The sequence below is a fragment of the Natator depressus genome, chromosome 15, assembly GCF_965152275.1.
Source record: "Natator depressus isolate rNatDep1 chromosome 15, rNatDep2.hap1, whole genome shotgun sequence".
Classification (NCBI taxonomy): domain Eukaryota; kingdom Metazoa; phylum Chordata; order Testudines; family Cheloniidae; genus Natator; species Natator depressus.
The window spans coordinates 20431345-20449392 of record NC_134248.1 but is presented as its reverse complement, the minus strand read 5'-3'; the positions used below and the strand labels follow the sequence as shown (position 1 = coordinate 20449392).

General features: G+C 41.9%; 1 long non-coding RNA gene across 1 annotated transcript in view; it reads right to left on the bottom strand.

Annotated features, from left to right (window-relative positions):
- Window positions 1–18048, bottom strand: part of LOC141999408 (uncharacterized) — a 342290-nt gene that overhangs the window by 83037 nt on the left and 241205 nt on the right. The window contains exon 3 of the long non-coding RNA XR_012642004.1: window positions 13953–14094. This is a non-coding gene — a long non-coding RNA (uncharacterized LOC141999408). The remainder of the gene's footprint in view (window positions 1–13952; window positions 14095–18048) is intronic.

Genomic DNA, 18048 nt, shown 5'->3' with positions numbered 1-18048 from the left:
AGGTTAACAGCCTTCAGAGGTAACTGATCCCTTTTCGTACCCCTGGCTGAGCATCCAGTGGTGTTTTTCTCCCCATGCCTGTGGTTTGGTGCAATGTGGGGCACTGAGGCTGCCCATTTACGGCTGGTTTAGCCCTTGCCAGAAATGGAGCAGAGGACCTAGGACACTTAATGTGTCCATGCTTCAGGGAGAGCAGGCAGCTCTACCATCCGTGAGACTGACCCACGCTTCACTTGCTAATTATACCAGTGCTGTCTTAGTAACAATCCTCCCATCCTGGGCAAGAGGATAACCATTTTTGTACTAGCTCAATGCTTCAGCAAAAGTGCCAGCTGGACCAAATTGTGCTGAATGACAGCACTGCTTTTGAAATGCCAAATGTTATTCACAAGAGTCTGGCAGAGAGGTTATAAAGCTAATTTCACATCTAGTGGATACACAGGCTGGATGGAAACAGGCCATTATCCCAGAGGTGAAAAGCTGGTGGTTTATCTGAAAATCCATCTTGTTGCACATCATAAAAACAGACATGCAAATGATACCGGTACTAAACTATCTCACTGCTTATGTAAGCTGAAAAACCTGGATATTTTATGGTACCACCCAAACTTGCTGTCTGGCCCAAAAACCTCAGATCGAATATTTGTTGTCTAAATAGAAAGCATAGGATTTGCTGTACTGGTCAGTTAACCATTCAGAAAGGAATATTCAGTATGCGGGCAAAGAATAATTGGGCTGTTGTCAAACGCCAGTTAACACAAATTCCCTTTTGCTCTATTTGTTTCCAGGAAACAGAACTTTAAAAGACAGAGCCTTGGTTTTTTTCCTGCTCATAACTGCAGCAGTAGCATGTGCCTGGTGTGACCAGTGAAGATCATTACTGAAAGTGAATAATGTTGAACCAACAACATAGTTGAGCAATCAAAATGCTAGCGTCGAGTAGCAGAAGTTACCACATTGTTAATCTCCTTTTAAAAAGGTAAAGCCCTGATTCTGTTCTCACTTAGCCAGTGTAACCCTTCTGATTTCAAAGGGGTCATCCTTGGTTTACACCGATTTGAGAGCACAATCAGGTACTAAAGATCTAGAAGAGTGGGAAGCTCAGATCCAGGGGCAAGCTCAGCCCAGATCCAGGGAACTCAAAATCTTAGGCCATGTCTACACTAGCAAGGTTACAGTGGCACAGCTGTACCCACGCAGCTGCGCTGCTGTAAGATTGCTCCTGTTACCACTCTATGCCGATGGGAGAGAGCTCTCCTGTCAGCATAATACAACCACCTCCACGAGTGGCTCTGTCGGCGGCAGAAGCTCTCCCACCGCCATAGCGCTGTGCACAATACCAATTATGTCAGAGAAATTGATGCCACTTCGGGAGTGTTATTTTCACACCCCTGAACGACATAAGTTTTGCCAATGTAAGTGGTAGTGTGGACATGGCCTGATATGTTCTCTTTAGGCCCCAGCTGAGCACTCACAAATTCATTGTTGGAAATCAGTCAGTGTCACCTGTGTGTTTGTATTGTTAAGATTGTTATAACTTCTATACCCATCAGTTTAGTTATCTAGTGTTTAGACATTATGAAAAGATTGTAAGTTGCTGCATGCATTAATTTCACTTATAGCATGTGATAAAGATATTATAACAGGCATGGGCAAACTTTTTGGCCCGAGGGCCACATTGGGGTTGCGCACCTGTATGGAAGGCCGGGTAGGGAAGGCTGTGCTTCCCCCGAACAGCCTGGCCCCCTATCCACCCCTCCCACTTCCCACCCCCCTCAGAACCCCCGACCCATCCAATCCCCCTGCTCCTTGACCTCTGACTGCCCCCTCCCAGGACCCCTCACGTCCTATCCAACCCCCCCCCGACCCCTGTCCCCTAACTGCCACGACCCCTATCCACACCCCGGGACCCTGCCCCCTATCCAACTCCTCCTGCCCCCTGACTGCCCCTGGGGACCTCCTACCCCTTATTCAACCCTCCCGCTCCCCGCTCCCTTACCATGCCGGAGCCAGCCACACCACCGCGCTGCCCGATAGGAGCAGCGGGCCAGAGAGCTGCCTGTAAGGCAGCAGGGACAGCAGGGAAGGGGCTCCCCAGCCAGGAGCTCAAGGGACGGGCAGGACGGTCCCGTAGGCCAGATGTGGTCCGCGGGCCGTAGTTTGCCCACCTCTGTATTATAAGGTAGTATTTAGGTTTTTGCTTTATAACTGTAAAAAATAAGTTTACTCTGAAACTGTAAACCCCATCATGAGGGATCCTCTCCGGTCCATCAAGAAGCACTATCAAAACTAAATGGGCCATTGTGGAACATCATAATACAAAAATTTTGTTAATTGCTCCCTCATACCATGAAGAGGCTACATGCAAAAGGGCTCGTCCTATCAGCCTGAATTCTGAAAGATGGAAATAAAAATAGCTGACAAGAAAATGTTTAATCGCTTTTTCTGTTTGGACTCTCACAGGGCTGGAGCTATGAAACAGAAGCAGAGATTCCCCAGGGTCAACTTGGATTAACCCTAAAAGACATTCAGAGCTGACAGATAACTGTCACCTTTTAAAACCATCAACTACAACTCCTCTGTGTGTATGTGTTTGCTTGCTTTAACCTAGTAATAATTCATTTCTTTTCTTCGTTAATAAATCCTTGGGTAGTTTACAATAGTATTGGATATAGGCATGGTTTTTGGTGTGAGATAAGGTATAAATTAACCTGGGGTAAGTGACTGGTCTCTTGGGTCTGGAAGCAATCTGAATATTTTGTGATCTTTGGCGTAGTGCAATGGTTCTCAACTCGTAGCCCAAGTGTGTGCTTTAAAAAAAAGAAAAAAAAATCTGGGTCCCCGCTGCCTGGCCCTGTGCATGATGTGTTCCAGGTCCTGGCTGCCTGGCCCTGCTCTATGGAGGGGTCTCTGGGTGGGGGGCACTGGGATTCTCAACCTATGGACCACAATGATAAATAGGCTGAGAACCATTGCTGTATAGCAACCAACTATCACTAAGTCCAGCTTGCCTGGGGGGCAAGATCGACAGTAGCCTTGGACATTCCAGTTTGAGAGCACAATTGGGAACTAAAGGTCTATAAGAGTGGCAAGGTCAGCCCAGATCCAGGGAACTCAAAATCTTAGGCCATGCCTAGACTAGCAAACTTACAGTGGCACAGCTCTACCAATACAGCTGCATGCAGTTACATGGTAAGACGTTATAGTGCTTTCCAAGTTCACACTTGTTACTGGGGTGGTGAAATCTAATGATCAACACACAACCAGCTTGGGATCTGTGCCCTACTTCTTGACAGTCTGTCCTGAGGTTGGCACTTATGGTCATGAACCGCTCCAGGCAGCATGACTCCCATAGTGAGGTCCACGGATCCCTTGAAGAGTGTCCGAGGACTTAAAGATACAAACAGGGACAGATTAAATAAGAACAGCCCAAACTTGAATAAACTCTGATCCAAAATTTTACTGATGTTAATGTATTTGAAGGGGATTGTGAAAATTCAGAATAACGCACTTCCAGGTTGCTGGAGAAAACAGGAAAAGATACAAGATTGGAGCTGTGTGGAGAAAGGTAATTCTGTTTCATAGAGGATTTCACTGGTTTTGAAATTTGGCTTCATTAAGATTTGGAACCAAAACCAAAATCTGTGAAATTCTTCATGGAAGCAAATAGAGCCCTGTCTCTGGGGAAATCTGCAACGAGGGCTTCCCCAGACCTGCAGACCCTGGAAGCTGCTAAGCAGCTACAAGCCTGGGAGCTGGAGCTCCCAGGGCTTTTGGGCTCCTTGTCCTCCTGCCTAATGAACTGGAAACTTGGAAGCCCTGGGAGTACTGGCTGAGCTGGGATTCTCAGACTTTGGCAGCTGTGGCCAACTAGTGGGTTGACAGGGAGCCGGAAATCTGGAACTCTCACTCCCCCTCAGCCTGTCAGGCAGGTGGTTGAAGAACTGGACAGGTTGCCTGGCAGGAAACCAGGCAAGTTTTGACACCTGCCTGTGTTCTCTCAGAACTTCCTGGAAATTGAACCATCTCCATAAAATGTTTCAATTATGACTGAACAACATTCCACCAGAGAATTTCTGAGCAGCCACAGTGAAAATGCGATGAGAAAGACAATTCCCATAGCCTGACTGGCAGCATGAAGCACTTGAAATCTCATGGCATCTGTCATAAATATAAAGGGAAGGGTAACCACCTTTCTGTATACAGTGCTATAAAATCCCTCCTGGCCAGAGGCAAAACCCTTTCATCTGTAAAGGGTTAAGAAGCTAAGGTAACCTCACTGGCACCTGACCCAAAATGACTAATGAGGGGATAAGGTATTTTCAAATCTGGAGGTGGGGGGGAACAAAGGGTTCTGTCTGTGTGTGTGATGCTTTTGCTGGGAACAGATCAGAAATGCAAGCCTTCCAACTCCTGTTAAATTAGTAAGTAAGTAATCTAGCTAGAACATGTGTTAGATTTTCTTTTGTTTCATGGCTGGTAAAATAAGCTGTGCTGGAGGGAATGTATATTCCTGTTTTTGAGTCTTTTTGTAACTTAAGGTTTTGCCGAGAGGGATTCTCTATGTTTTGAATATGATTACTCTGTAAGGTATTTACCATCCTGATTTTACAGAGGTGATTCTTTTACCTTTTCTTTAATTAAAATTCTTCTTCTAAGAACCTGATTGATTTTTCATTGTTCTTAAGATCCAAGGGTTGGGGGTCTGTGTTCACCTGTACCACCTGGTGAGGATTATTATCAAGCCTTCCCCAGGAATGGGGGTGTAGTGCTTGGGGGGATATTTCAGGGGAAGATGTCTCCAAGTGGTCTCTTTCCCTGTTCTTTGGTTAAAACGCTTGGTGGTGCCAGCATACTGATCAAGGTCAAGGCAAAGTTTGTACCTTGGGGAAGCTTTTAACCTAAGCTGGTAAGAATAAGCTTAGGGGGGTCTTTCATGCAGGTCCCCACATCTGTACCCTAGAGTTCAGAGTGGGGAAGGAACCTTGACAGCATCTGTGGTCCAGTTTTGCACATTCAAGAGGTCCAGACTCTTTGAATGCATATCTCATCTTTGGGTGCTTAAACACACCTGGGGGCCATTTCCTGTGTTCCTTGCTTTTCCCGAACATCCATTTTGCAGGCTTGGGTTCCTGAACCCTGAATTGTTTAAGTAATAATAATTTGCTACGAACAACATATTCAATGAATATAGACTCCCCCCTTTTTCTGTTCCATTAACACCCCGATCCAAAGCCTACTGAAGTAGATGGAAAGACTCACATTGACTTTCAATAGGCTTCGGATCATGCCCTAATTGTTGACAGAGCATGGCATTCTACTACTAGGATGATGCCATATAAATACCTAAAAACAGACTGAAATTTTCACTAATGACTTTCATTAATAATTCTTTTTCTGCAGATTGTTGCAAATATTCACAATTTGCAGTTTATGAGTTACATAAGTCATGGGGTATTTTCTATTCCTTGATTTCGATGACATATGTAATGACAGCACACACAGTGAATACTACAAATGAATACAAGCTGTGTCAGTTTCTGATGGTACATAACTCACATGATATTGCTTCTATTCCCTGATTGGATGATTTATATGACTAAATAGCAAAGCCTATTTCAAAATTTGCTCTTAGAGCTAAATAATCACTTTTCTTGAGCATTTGTGCTATTTAGGTCAAATACTTGAGTGCTCATACAAAGCAAACACAAAAGGGTCAAGGATACTGTTGAACCAAAATTTACTGCTAAATTCAAATAAATAAACTTAGTCAATTTTCTTGCATCATTCACCTTAGCACTACGCTTATATTTCACTCATTGCTATTATGGACTGCAGAACGAGCCATTTGGGCTTACATAAGACATCCATTAAAAGTCTGTTGCTTTTTACTTAAGAAAAAAAAAGCATGCAAGAGCCCTTACAGAGAGAAGCAGTTTCCAAATGGAAATGTTAGGGGGAGGAGGGAAAGCATCAATAGAAAGCAAGCACGGGACGTTAAATCTTTAGAATATTGCTATACAGGATATGAAAGAATCTCTCTTTCTAGCTCAATATTAAAGGAGTACTTGTGGCACCTTAGAGACTAACCAATTTATTTGAGCATAAGCTTTCGTGAGCTACAGCTCACAAATAAATTGGTTAGTCTCTAAGGTGCCACAAGTACTCCTTTTCTTTTTGCGAATACAGACTAACACAGCTGTTACTCTGAAACCTAGCTCAATATTGTGCTTTAAAAACAAATCATCTCTCTTGATGCATATCCTATTCTAGCACTGTGCCATGCTGTTCCTTTCCAGTCTCTAATGAATGCATTAGCGACATTACTGAGCAATCTGGAAGTTCAGAGGTGAAAGAAGAATCTTCTGTTGTGCTCAGGTATTTATTCTCCATAGTGCCACTTCTTTTCAGACCACATTTTATCATGAAGAATTCTCCTTCAGGACAAGGTCTTCTAATCTCAAAAGAGAATTACACAGCAGCCCATCAGCCTTACTTTACACAGATAGATCTGTCCTGGGAACCATTCAAAATGAAATGCTTCCATTTGGGGGCCTGAATGATTTGGGTAAAAGGCAGCATTAAAGTCAGCATTAAGGAGGTCAATACTGGCTCCGTATTCTCCTCAGACTCCTACTAGGCCAAAACAATTCAGAGAAAACGGATTCTGTGCAATCATGCAGACACAGCAGAATATTTACTGAGGTATAGGGCACTGGACTGGGAATCAGGACATCTGACTTCTAGGTCAGCTCTGCCACTGAACTGCTGTATGATCTGGGGCAAGTCACTTCACCTCATTCTGCCTCTGTTTCTCCTACCACCTTATTTGTCTGGATTGTCTATATTGAATTTGTAAGCACTTTGAACCAGTGTTCCCTATGCATTTTCTTTTACAGCACAATGTGTTTACAGCATAAACACATTTTCTTTTACAGCACAACCAACCAATTTTAGTTGGTGATTTTAGACACTACCATAATACCAGTAATATTCACTCCCACAGAGACCATTGAAACCACATAATCCTATTCTACCCTTCTAGATCTCCTTCCAGAGGAGGATCTCAAAGCACTTTAAATTTATTAATTTGCCACTGACTTCAACGGAAGCAGTGTAAGGCCCTCAATGACATCCATCCACTAGGTAATTCACATAAATAAGAGGCAGATTTCCCCCCCTCCCCCATACCTTGCAGAACAGACAAGTATAAATTATTGGCTCAGTATCAAGTGTTACTAATGAAGGGATGTTATCCCTCTCTGCCTCATACTGTGGTAGTAACAAGATCTTCTCTTTCAGCTATTTGTGTTTCCTTAAATCAGATCACATCAAACAGTGTCAGTCTATTTTATTTCCAGGATGAACAGGAAGGAATAGACCTTGGTTACATTATCCAAGTAATAAACACATGAATTGGCCATTCTGGATACCTGCTTGGTGCAAGATTACTATGAGGCACAAAGCCAAGTGCTTTAACTGCCTGAGAGAAGTGTGGGTGGCTGGTATCTGTGAAAACCTGAAGGACTCAATTGCTTTAACAAAATCTCTCTTCCATCTTCACAATGGCTCCTGTCTTGTAAAAAGCACATCATACTAGAACTTCTCCTTCCCACCCCCACCATTCCCACAGTGGGAAGTCTCATCCACCAGCTACATTTCTTCTTTGACAAAATTCAGAGGTGTATGTGTGTGTGTGTGTGTGGGGGGGGGGGAATAGAAATTGAATTAACCAGTCACATTTAGCTGTGCTAATCATTATTGTTTGATTCTTCACCTTACACACCCCAATTTGTTTTATCCGTCTCTAGTGTCTAGTCACATGTAATGATCTTTATTTTGTGTGTGAACAATAGGGCCCAGATACAGGAATAGCACCAAAAGGCCCAGATTCTTATTCAGTGAGTGTAGGTGCTATTGTAATATAAATGAATTAAAATACTACTAATAATTTCCGAGTAATTACAAAGGTGCAGTTAGGGTTCATTTCTAGATATGATGCTTCCATTTCCCAAACCAATTCACCACTCTTTAGCAGTGATCCTTTTCAACTTCCTTACAAAATACCACGCTTTCACTTGGTCCAGAATATAGAGAACCTGGGTAGATGTCAATCACAGTATGGATAGAGAATGGTTTTGGATTCACTTCTGCAGCAAGTGAAAGGGAAATATTTGGGCAGGGTGGCAAACCATCTCCATGCACTATAGACTACTAGGCAGTAACAGTACATATTGCTTAAATCTTCAGGAATGAATGGAAAACTGCCTATGGGGTACTTTTGTGGCCCTCATCACCATAGTACCTGAGCACCTCACAATTATTAAATCAAGTTTATCTTCACAACAACCCTCTGAAGCAGGGATGTACTACACCCATTTTACAGATGGGGAACGGAGATATGGCGTCAATTAAACAATTTACCCAAGATCTTAGGTTTAGCGTGTCACAGAGCTGGGAATTAAACCCAGGTATCCCAAGCCCCCGTCCAGTAGCTTAATCCCAACACAGTACTCCCACTCCACCCTCGTCCAGTTCTAATATACATAATACAGCACATGCCTGATTGCCAAGACATGCACAAAGAGCTCAGCAGTAGAAACAGGGACAAGAGTGTATTCAAACAAAGGCAGTTTTAATCTTGGTGAACCTTGTAGGCAATAAAGAAATTTTAGGAATAAATGAAGGCACCAAATACTTGCAAAAATTGCTCTTTGGTCAGAAATGGCAGCTAATATATTGCCTTTCCTTGTCTGGGTGCATTTGCAAATCTCTCATTTGAAACATAGGCAGCACTGAACTATTTTGAAGGAAAACTGTAGCACTCGTGTAACATATTGGAGACCTAGAAAGTATAATGTGGCGGGGTTAATAATTTATATTAATGCAGTTCTTTACTCTGAGAACACTCCAAGGAATTAGAGTCGCTTTTAGTGAAGTGTCTTATATTGCTATAGAACCTAAACAACAGATTTTTGTATACTTACTTTTTTTATTAAAGGGAAACAGAATTGTTGACAGTTCATATTATTTTCTTAGATAAGAAGCAAGAGTGGTGACAGACTGTAAAGAAAGGATTGTATTTATATAGCTTGATCAGGGGAACCTGAATTAAAATCCCCAGTAAAATATCCTGAGAATGTTTTGTATGTTTATGTGAATGGTGTGAATTCCTACTTCACAGAAAAGGCCTGATTCTCAGTTACAATTAAATCCCTTTTACATCACTCTGTCCAAATAAAGGGGCTTTAAATTAGGCAGATATGGCCCCGAGAATACCACACGTTGAGATGGCCTCCCCAGCTTGTGAACAGCTGGTCTAAGGGCTCTGTTCCCAGCCTCCACCACAGGATGCATCAGAGACATGGCTGGAATTCACTCCAATATGGCTGTTTTCTTCCAGGCTCCAAAGGGAGCCATAGCATGCAAAGTAGAAGTTAAAGCAGCCCTGCGGTTTCTCTAAATTAGAGTGGGGGCCTGGCAAGCCCCTCCGCAGCTTCAGAACATGGGGGAGCACAAAGGGGACTTAAAAGTCATATTAACCCCTCCTCTCAGTCACTGATGCTTCTTCCTACCCCTAAAAAGCTCCTGAACAAATGCAGAACTCTCCAGTCAGCAAAACAATAACAGAACAATTGATTTATTACCACCCAAGTGAAAGAGCAGACAGAACTTGCAGGCCAAAATGTTAACATGTGCAACAAGTCTTCTTCCAGGTGAGCATGAGTAATCGAGACTATTGTGGATAACACCCCTATCTATTGCACAGTGTTCTGTTGTAATTTAGAAAGGTAGCTAAGGATGTGTCTACCTCAGGATATGTCTACTCTGGAACTAGAGGTGTAATTTCCAGCTCAAGTAGAAATACCCATGCTAGCTCTGACTGAGCACTAAAAACAGACGCATAACCTGGATGGTACAAGCAGTGGGATGGACTAGCCACCTGAGTACATACATAGGGTTTCAGACAGGATCAGACTTGGGGTGGCTTCCCCTCCTGCTGCTTGTTCTGCTGAAGTTACACTGATATTTTGGGCGTGCTAGCTCGATGAGAGTGAGGGTGGGTACACCTACCTGAGATGGAAATTACATCTCTAGCTATAGTGTAGACATACTCTTAGAAAAACATCACACATAGTGAGCCATGGTGGCATTGAATGGTCCCAAAAATATTGGAGATGTGGAGCATACAAGGCAAGGCATTCCTTTCTGTGCCTAAACGGTCCTCCCTGCACTTACATCTCAAACTGCTGTCAAACAAAGCAGGGAGAAATTCACCATTTGCAGGATGATATACAGAACCTGATAACCATCTCAGATTCCTGTGATGGATTAGAGACCATTAAATAAATACCATGATCACTTCTGTAGTTTACACTCAGACTTGAAATCAATAGGAGTTAGGTGCCTAACCTGCATAGGTGCTTTTGAAAATTCCACTGCCAATATTAATCTTTAGATTTCTAAAGATCTTTAAAAATCTGGCTCAAGGTCTAAATCACATTTGAAAAAGGGACTTAAGTGCCTTTGAAAATGTTACTCCTAATCTGTGTTCCCACTCTGTAAAATGGGGATCGTAATGATACTTACTTTATACTCGCTATGTCTCTCACTTCTGAGGTTGTATTTATTTGAGCTATAACATTCTTGAAAGGTATTATGCACTGAAGCCACTGCTAGGTGCCTGCAGATTTAACTCCAGTCTGGCAGAGATTTTTGTGTGGGAATTTATTTTATATTCTTTTAGAGCTGTGTTTTATTTAAGTCCCTAAAGGAAGGGTAACTGAACTGCACTGCATTCAGGGCAGTTCATTTATTTCCAGAGCTCTTTGTATATCCTTTGAAAAAGGAAAATAAATCTTGTTCCAGGAGAAGAGAAAAGGGTTTTGTGATAGTTTCATTGTCTATTGGTCTGTGTAACCAAAAACAACAACAATTACCTATTATCTTGTGCAAGAAACAGTCCCTTTTCTCTGTTGAGCTGAACTGTCAATCCCTCCAGGACAACAGAAATAGCATGATTCAGATTTGTTGGCACCATCCATTTGCTGTGGCAGAGCTGTGAGTCAGTCAAAGGGCAAGTTGCTGCATGATCCTTGGTGGTTTACTTTGAAGTCAAAGGCAAAGAAGGTGCATTTGTATGAAAGACTTAAAAAAATCATTTAGATTCAGAAAGCCACTTAACTTACTCACTTAACTGGAAACCTGACTGTTCCAAAACAGTGTGTGTTGGAGACAGGGGAGAGAACACCCACCCTTAGATGAAAGAGAGCTCCATTCCATTTCACAGCTCCTGTGGTCAGGATGACCTTACAGTAACCAGACTCCAGACAGAGATACACAGTGTTGAGCAACAGCATCTGTGTTCTTAGCCTGCTCATATTTAGTAGAATAAGTCTACTTTCAGACCAGGAGTCTTAAGCAGAGTTAAAGAAAATAATACAGAAGGGACTTGAAGGCAGTTTTCTTATTTGTTTGTTTGTTTTTAAAGAAAGCTTACAGTTCTAGATAATGTATTTTATACTAGTCTTATAATGTAACATATCAGAAAAATTACTTTGACTTTATGGTAAAATGTAGTGTTACAACACAGTCAAAACAACTTTAGTTATTGGTAGGGAATCAATCCTGGCCATACAGGAACAAAGACACAGGTCTTTCCCACTTGAACAAAGAAGGATATAAACTATATTCTATCTAGTTGGGGTTGGGAAGAAAAACTGTCCCAGTGGACGGATTATTCCATAACTAACTACTGTAGGATTACATTCATCTTCCTTTGGAGCACCTGCTACTGCATGTTATTTGACACAGCGCCACTTACGCTATTACCAATGGGGATTTTATTCTTTATAGAATAGTGAATTTTAAAGACAGGACCAAATAATAATTTAGGATCTTAACATTCATACTCTGTGAAAGAGCCAAAACTAAAAAACTTTGTTAAATTTTCAGGTATTTTTCTACCCTGAAAATTTTTTAGCAACATTTTGCAACAAAACATCAAAACATTGGATACAAAAGCCAAAATTAAACATTTTTACTTGTTGGGAATTTTTCTCCCCATATTTTTGGTGAACTATTCGCCGAATTTGATCCAAATTTGCAAATAGTTTTGGCTGACCTGTAAACTGCATTTTTTGGATGAATCAACTATTTGTCTGAAAGTTTTGCCCAGCTCTAGATATGAACGTGTTCAAGGCTCAGACTGATCTTATTCCATTGTCAGGCGCCTGCTACTGAAAACACTCCTCTTGCTTCCCAGAGCCTGAACCTGGGCTTGTCTGGTTTCAGCATCCCTGTGCAATAAAGCTGTTTTCTGGGTCGTGGATGGATAGGTCTTCTCCGAGGTAACTGTAATCCCTTAAGGGCCTTATATAATATGAAAATGACTTTGAATTGAATCCAGAAATGGGTAAGTAGCTAGTGCAGTTCACATATTCCTGCAGGATGCTCACATTGTCCGTTGTTGCTCGACAGCAAAAGGCAGCTAAGTGCTGTTGTAGTTTTCATGTTTCACGTACATTTAATCTCAGACAGAGTGAAGCTCAGTGGCCTAAACTGGAGGCAATGAAGGCATGTATCATAGTGGCAAGGACACAGTCTGAGAGGAAAGGTCTGACTGAAGCGGGTCGAGAAAATTCCTCGCCAATGTTGAGATCTGTGTCTCTGGGCACATTTCAGCCCCCCTCCCCATGGGAATTTTTCACACCTAAAAAAGTGGTTATAATACAAACTGGTTTGCAACCTCAGCAGCAGTCACTACCACCCACGGTTACACTGTCCAGACTCTCCAGCCATCAGCTCGTCCTGATACTTCTTCCCAGCTGGATGGGCTTTCTGCCACCAGGACCGTGCACCCAGTTTTCTGCCAGCAAAAGCCAGTGGGACCTGTTAAGTCAAGCCCCACTGCATGAAGAGTAAGAATTCCAGCAATCATTAGTTTGAAGATGTGTCTTCACTATTTCCAGGTACTTATACAAGGAACATCTGCACAAGCCAGACTGTCAAAGACAGCAGAAAATTTAGTATGATTCAATGTATGGGGGGGAAAAGTGCTTCAGGGAGCTAAAATTGATTTCTATGCCCATTAATCTGGGAAAAAACAAGGAAAATCAATAGTGGGAAAGACTTATGGTGAGTAAAACAGGTTTTTAGCTAGGTAAATTAAAACACAAGCTACTTGAGCAAGGCCTTTGAAAGAAAGTTACAGCAACAAGCCACAATCAATGTGACCACTTAGGGAACAGCCAGGTTTAACCTTCAGTTCTCTGCCAGCTATTTTGTAAAAATCAAGACATTAAATCATGAAACTTGAACACAGGCTGAAAACACTTTAATTTCTGCAGAATCTGAAGGAGGGGGGAATAGCACTATTGTTAAACTGCTTAACCATCTGTGTTCCTTAGGTCTAGGACACACAGCTCCACACCTGAGAGAGGGCTTTAGAGTTGTTCCATAGAGAGGAAATACAAACACTGACCTGATTCCTCTGCCCTACTCTGTTAAAAACCACCATGCACATACACAAAAAAAGAGTAACTAATGGTCTACCTAGACATGTGGTATGCAAAAACCAGAAACAGCATAACATGGAATGTTGTACTTTAATAATGATGATAGAAGCTCCGATGCTAAAGTGATGAGTGCCAGAGAAATGCCCACAAACCAGCACTTTTACTAAGTGTATCATCTGGAGGCCTCAGACTGCTGTATAAACATTATCAGCCCTAATTCTAGAAGGGCTGTAGCTGTGATTTTCACAAGTCCTGGGCAATTGCTATGCAATGGACACCCCACAAGGGTTAACTCAAGGAAATTCCTTGTCATTCTTCTCTCTGAGGGTGAAATAATCCCAGTAACCCCACTCCTTCTAGAAGTGGCTGGGGGGAGGGGGGAGTTTCTGAGGGGGATCTGTTGGAAGCAAGGAATTCTGGACCAAGGTCCCTTACCTCCACGCTGCTGCTGCTGCCCAAATCATCCTTTGCTGAACTCACTTCAGCCTCTACACCGTACGACTCATACAGGAGCTTTGCTTCCAGGACTTTCCCCTACTGCCAAATACTGCAAGAACTTCCCTCCCTGAGATGAGATCTAGACAATGAAGGAGAAAACAGCATAAGTCCCTGTTGACTCCATCTGTAGTCCCTTAAACTGGTTTCCCCCATTGGTTTATGGGAGGGACAATGAGGGAGATACACAAGACCACCACTCTCTCCATACCTGCAGAGATCCCTGGGAGTGCTTCCTGAGGGGCAGAGGCAGCAGTCTCGCCTTCTCTACACAGGATTAAGGAATTTAGGAGATGGCACTAAATGAATAACTACTACAGAATTTAGTAAGTGAATAATTCTGCTAAGTGCAGAATTCTCTATCTATTAGAGGTTTAACTATTATGCAATTTTGATTTACATTTAAATTGAAGTGGAGCCATTCAGCTCTGAGACAGAGTCCATAGAAGTTGTTAAAAGCATTTGCAATATTTCCAAATGCAAGGTAATAGTAATATTATGCTACAAAAGTACTTTCTATTCCCGAGAGTGGCAATTGACAGTGATGTCTTTAGTGATCTTTAATTGATATGCCATTACCTCTACTATTTCAGTTTCGCTCAGCAGGAGCATAACCAGATGTTGTATTTTCAGAACAGGAAAATGAGGTGTCAAAGCGAAGGGGAGGGAAGATGATTGCACCAACTCCCCAACACAGTAAAAAATAAGGTGAGAGCTGAGATCAGGGTGAAAGAGAAAATAGCATAAGAAACATGGGACTTGTTACGAATTATACCTGGTAGGACACGCACACAAATGCTGCGAATTATACCTGGTAGGACACGCACAGGAATTGCTGCGAATTATACCCAATAGGTCATGCACAGTTCGAGTCTAGGCTGAGGCACGCGAACAAAGTCCACAACTGCAGAGTTCCCAAAGATACTAAGTTTCTTACGCTCAAGCGTGGTGCCCCCTGCTAATCAGGAGGGGACCCCGAATGCAGATTATACAGAGATTATATACCTTTTAGCAAAGCATGTTGCCCTCGTGAATCGGAAACCTTAGCCAATAGACAAACCCTTCCCTTATCTACCACCTATCCCTTCTAAGTGCATCCCCTGTGCTAAACCATTACTTCAACTACACAACATGGTCCTAAAGCAATGCACCAGTAGCCTTTCTTATCAGGATGAGAGGCTCGCATCAAGGCCAGGAGGCAGGGAGCTAGGAACAGACAAAGAACAGAAACCGGGAGTCGAGACAGGCTGGAAACAAGGGGGCGGGGTTCACAGGAATGCAGTATCTAAGGAACACTCCTCCTGGTACATGATGTGTTTTCTTTTAGACAATGGTGGGCCCCAAACCAAAATGAAGTCACATATGCTAACTTTTCCTTAACAGACTGCTGCCTTTTGGTCAAAGCACAAGCCTGGGGACCAAAATATTTAGGTAGAGCTGTGCACAATGTCCAGCACAACACTCACTCGTGTTTTAGGATTCATTACAAAATTGAATTTCAGAAGAGGTTTAGAAAAATGGATAAACTAAGGTTCAAGTAAATGGGTCCTGATTTCTTGTGAACTCGGGCTGGGGAATGGTTGTGCATTGAAAATAACATGGAACTGAGGGGAAATACGAAGCACAAAGAGAGGCATAAAGCATTCAGTACTTTTGAACTCTTAACTAGAAACAATTAGGACTTGATTTGCAGAGTGACTGAAGACTAGCATCTCAATTAGAACGAGTGCTCAGGTTTCAGAGTAACAGCCGTGTTAGTCTGTATTCGCAAAAAGAAAAGGAGTACTTGTGGCACCTTAGAGACTAACCAATTTATTTGAGCATAAGCCATGCGATGAAGTGAGCTGTAGCTCACAAAAGCTTATGCTCAAGTAAATTGGTTAGTCTCTAAGGTGCCACAAGTACTCCTCTTTTTTTTAATGAGTGCTTAGTATCCCTGTATAACAAATTGGGCACTCAAGTTTTGAGGTGCTCAAACTTAATGGACATTTTTGAAAATGTAGACCTCTGTATGCCTCCCTTTGACATGGTGACAGGTGACTCTTCCGTGTGTATATGAATCTGGGAAAATGTTTTTTTCCACACCTCTGAGCGATGTACCAGTAAGTTATGCCAACAAAAGTGCTAGTGCAGAACTCTCATAAAACAGAGGAAACAAGAAGCTCCCCAAAGTAAACATACCAAACAGGACTTCTAAAAATACCATTTTTATCAGCTGGTTGTTAGATTTTCTGTCAGCCTCTTACTTTTTTTCTTGTCATATTAATAATAAAGGACGCAGGGCCAATCTTTATGCCCAGTTACATCAGTGTAAATCTAGAGTACCTCCATTTGCTCTTGTAACTATGAAATAACTGCACTGATTTCAGAGTCACTACAGATTTACACTTCTGTGGCTGAGAGTAGAATTCCAAGGACACAATTTGGCCCACTGCATGCAAACAAATATACGTACATGAAATCATCCTGCATTTATTAGCAACCAACTAAATCTGTGCCTTTTTAATGGTCATGTATTGCTCCATTACAATCCACAATGATGCCTTAACATTTAAGCTCTTGACTTTTTTTTTTTTTTTTTTTTTTTTTTTAAAGTGGAAGACCAATCTAGATTTAAACTTGGGCAAGTACACTAGAGAGATTCATGCCTCAAGTCAAAACTGCAGCTCGCATTTAACCTTTTTTTTTTTTTTTTTAAATCTAAATAGGAAAGGTGATCACAAAGTTTTACTACAACCAGGAAAAAAGGAAGAAATGGAAGCAGCTTATTTTATTTAAACCACGTGGATGTACTTGACTCTGTCTGCAGATCGAATAAAAATAATTTAAAGTGGTGATGAACGTGTACAGTAAAAAGAGGAATGATCTAACTAGAAGAAAATTGCCTCATCCTACTGTCATCTCAGAAGAAAGGACTGCAGCCAATTTTACTGCCACAATCTCCGCATCTACTTTTGGTTTAAAAACCACACGCTCTTTAGCAGCACTGAAGTTTCTCACATCAGTGGTCGTTTGCTCAGCCTATGCAGTAAACAGATTTAACCTAAATTTTCTTTTAATTTCCTAGTTATAACATCAGCTCCTCATTCTCCTGTCAATTGCCAGCATGAAACATGAACTGGTCTCAATTCTATCTGATCCTTGGGACAAGCATAATGCTGGGGACCCATGCATAATATATATCTCCATTCAGGTAGAAATTCTCACTATTTATGTACCACTTAAGACCTATTGTGAGGGCTTCAACTGGACATCTGTTGAATGCTGAATTACACCCCAGATGCACTGTATGGGTTTGTGTTTTGTGTGCCATTGTCTAAAAGACACAGTCTCACAGCATGGACTAATTTTCATATCCAAGGTATTTGTTGTCACATCATACACTTTAAAACAGTCAGTTTTGGAATAAGCAGAATACTTTTGGTTGGTCAGCCAGCTATAGATCTGATCAAAAATCTTCCAATGGAACATTCTTCCGTTGAAAAGATACCAACTAGTTGAAAGCAAAATGTTTCAGAGACATATGTAGATTTTGACTAATCTTCTGAACCAACACAGCCCAAGCAAGTTCCCTAATTTCCTGCCAGCTTGCTTGCTTGACACCTCAGCAGCCTGCCTAAAGGACTGCATTAAAGCTGGGGCCCCAGGCTTTCAGCGTCCATGGCTCTGGTGTAGCTCTGCCATGCAGATAGGATGAATCCTTGAAGGAATCTGGTTTTGCTGCTACTACGTTTATTCCTGTTGGAATATACATGCTCAGAGACAAACATAGGTGCCAGAGAATATGTATTCGGGCTATAGAAGTTACAGGCATCCAGGTAAGAAATATAAAACCTGTGGCATGGGTTTTCCCATGACATGTGACGCCACAGAACAATCACACTGCTCCAATAACCAATAAAGATTACTTGAGATCAACAGTTCATAAGCAAAACAAGCCGGAGGCTGAATTTGGTCACATAAATCACTCACAAAACTATTGTGAATAGCCACAAAAAAAAAAAAAGAGGCAAATCTAAACCAAAGTTACCAGACA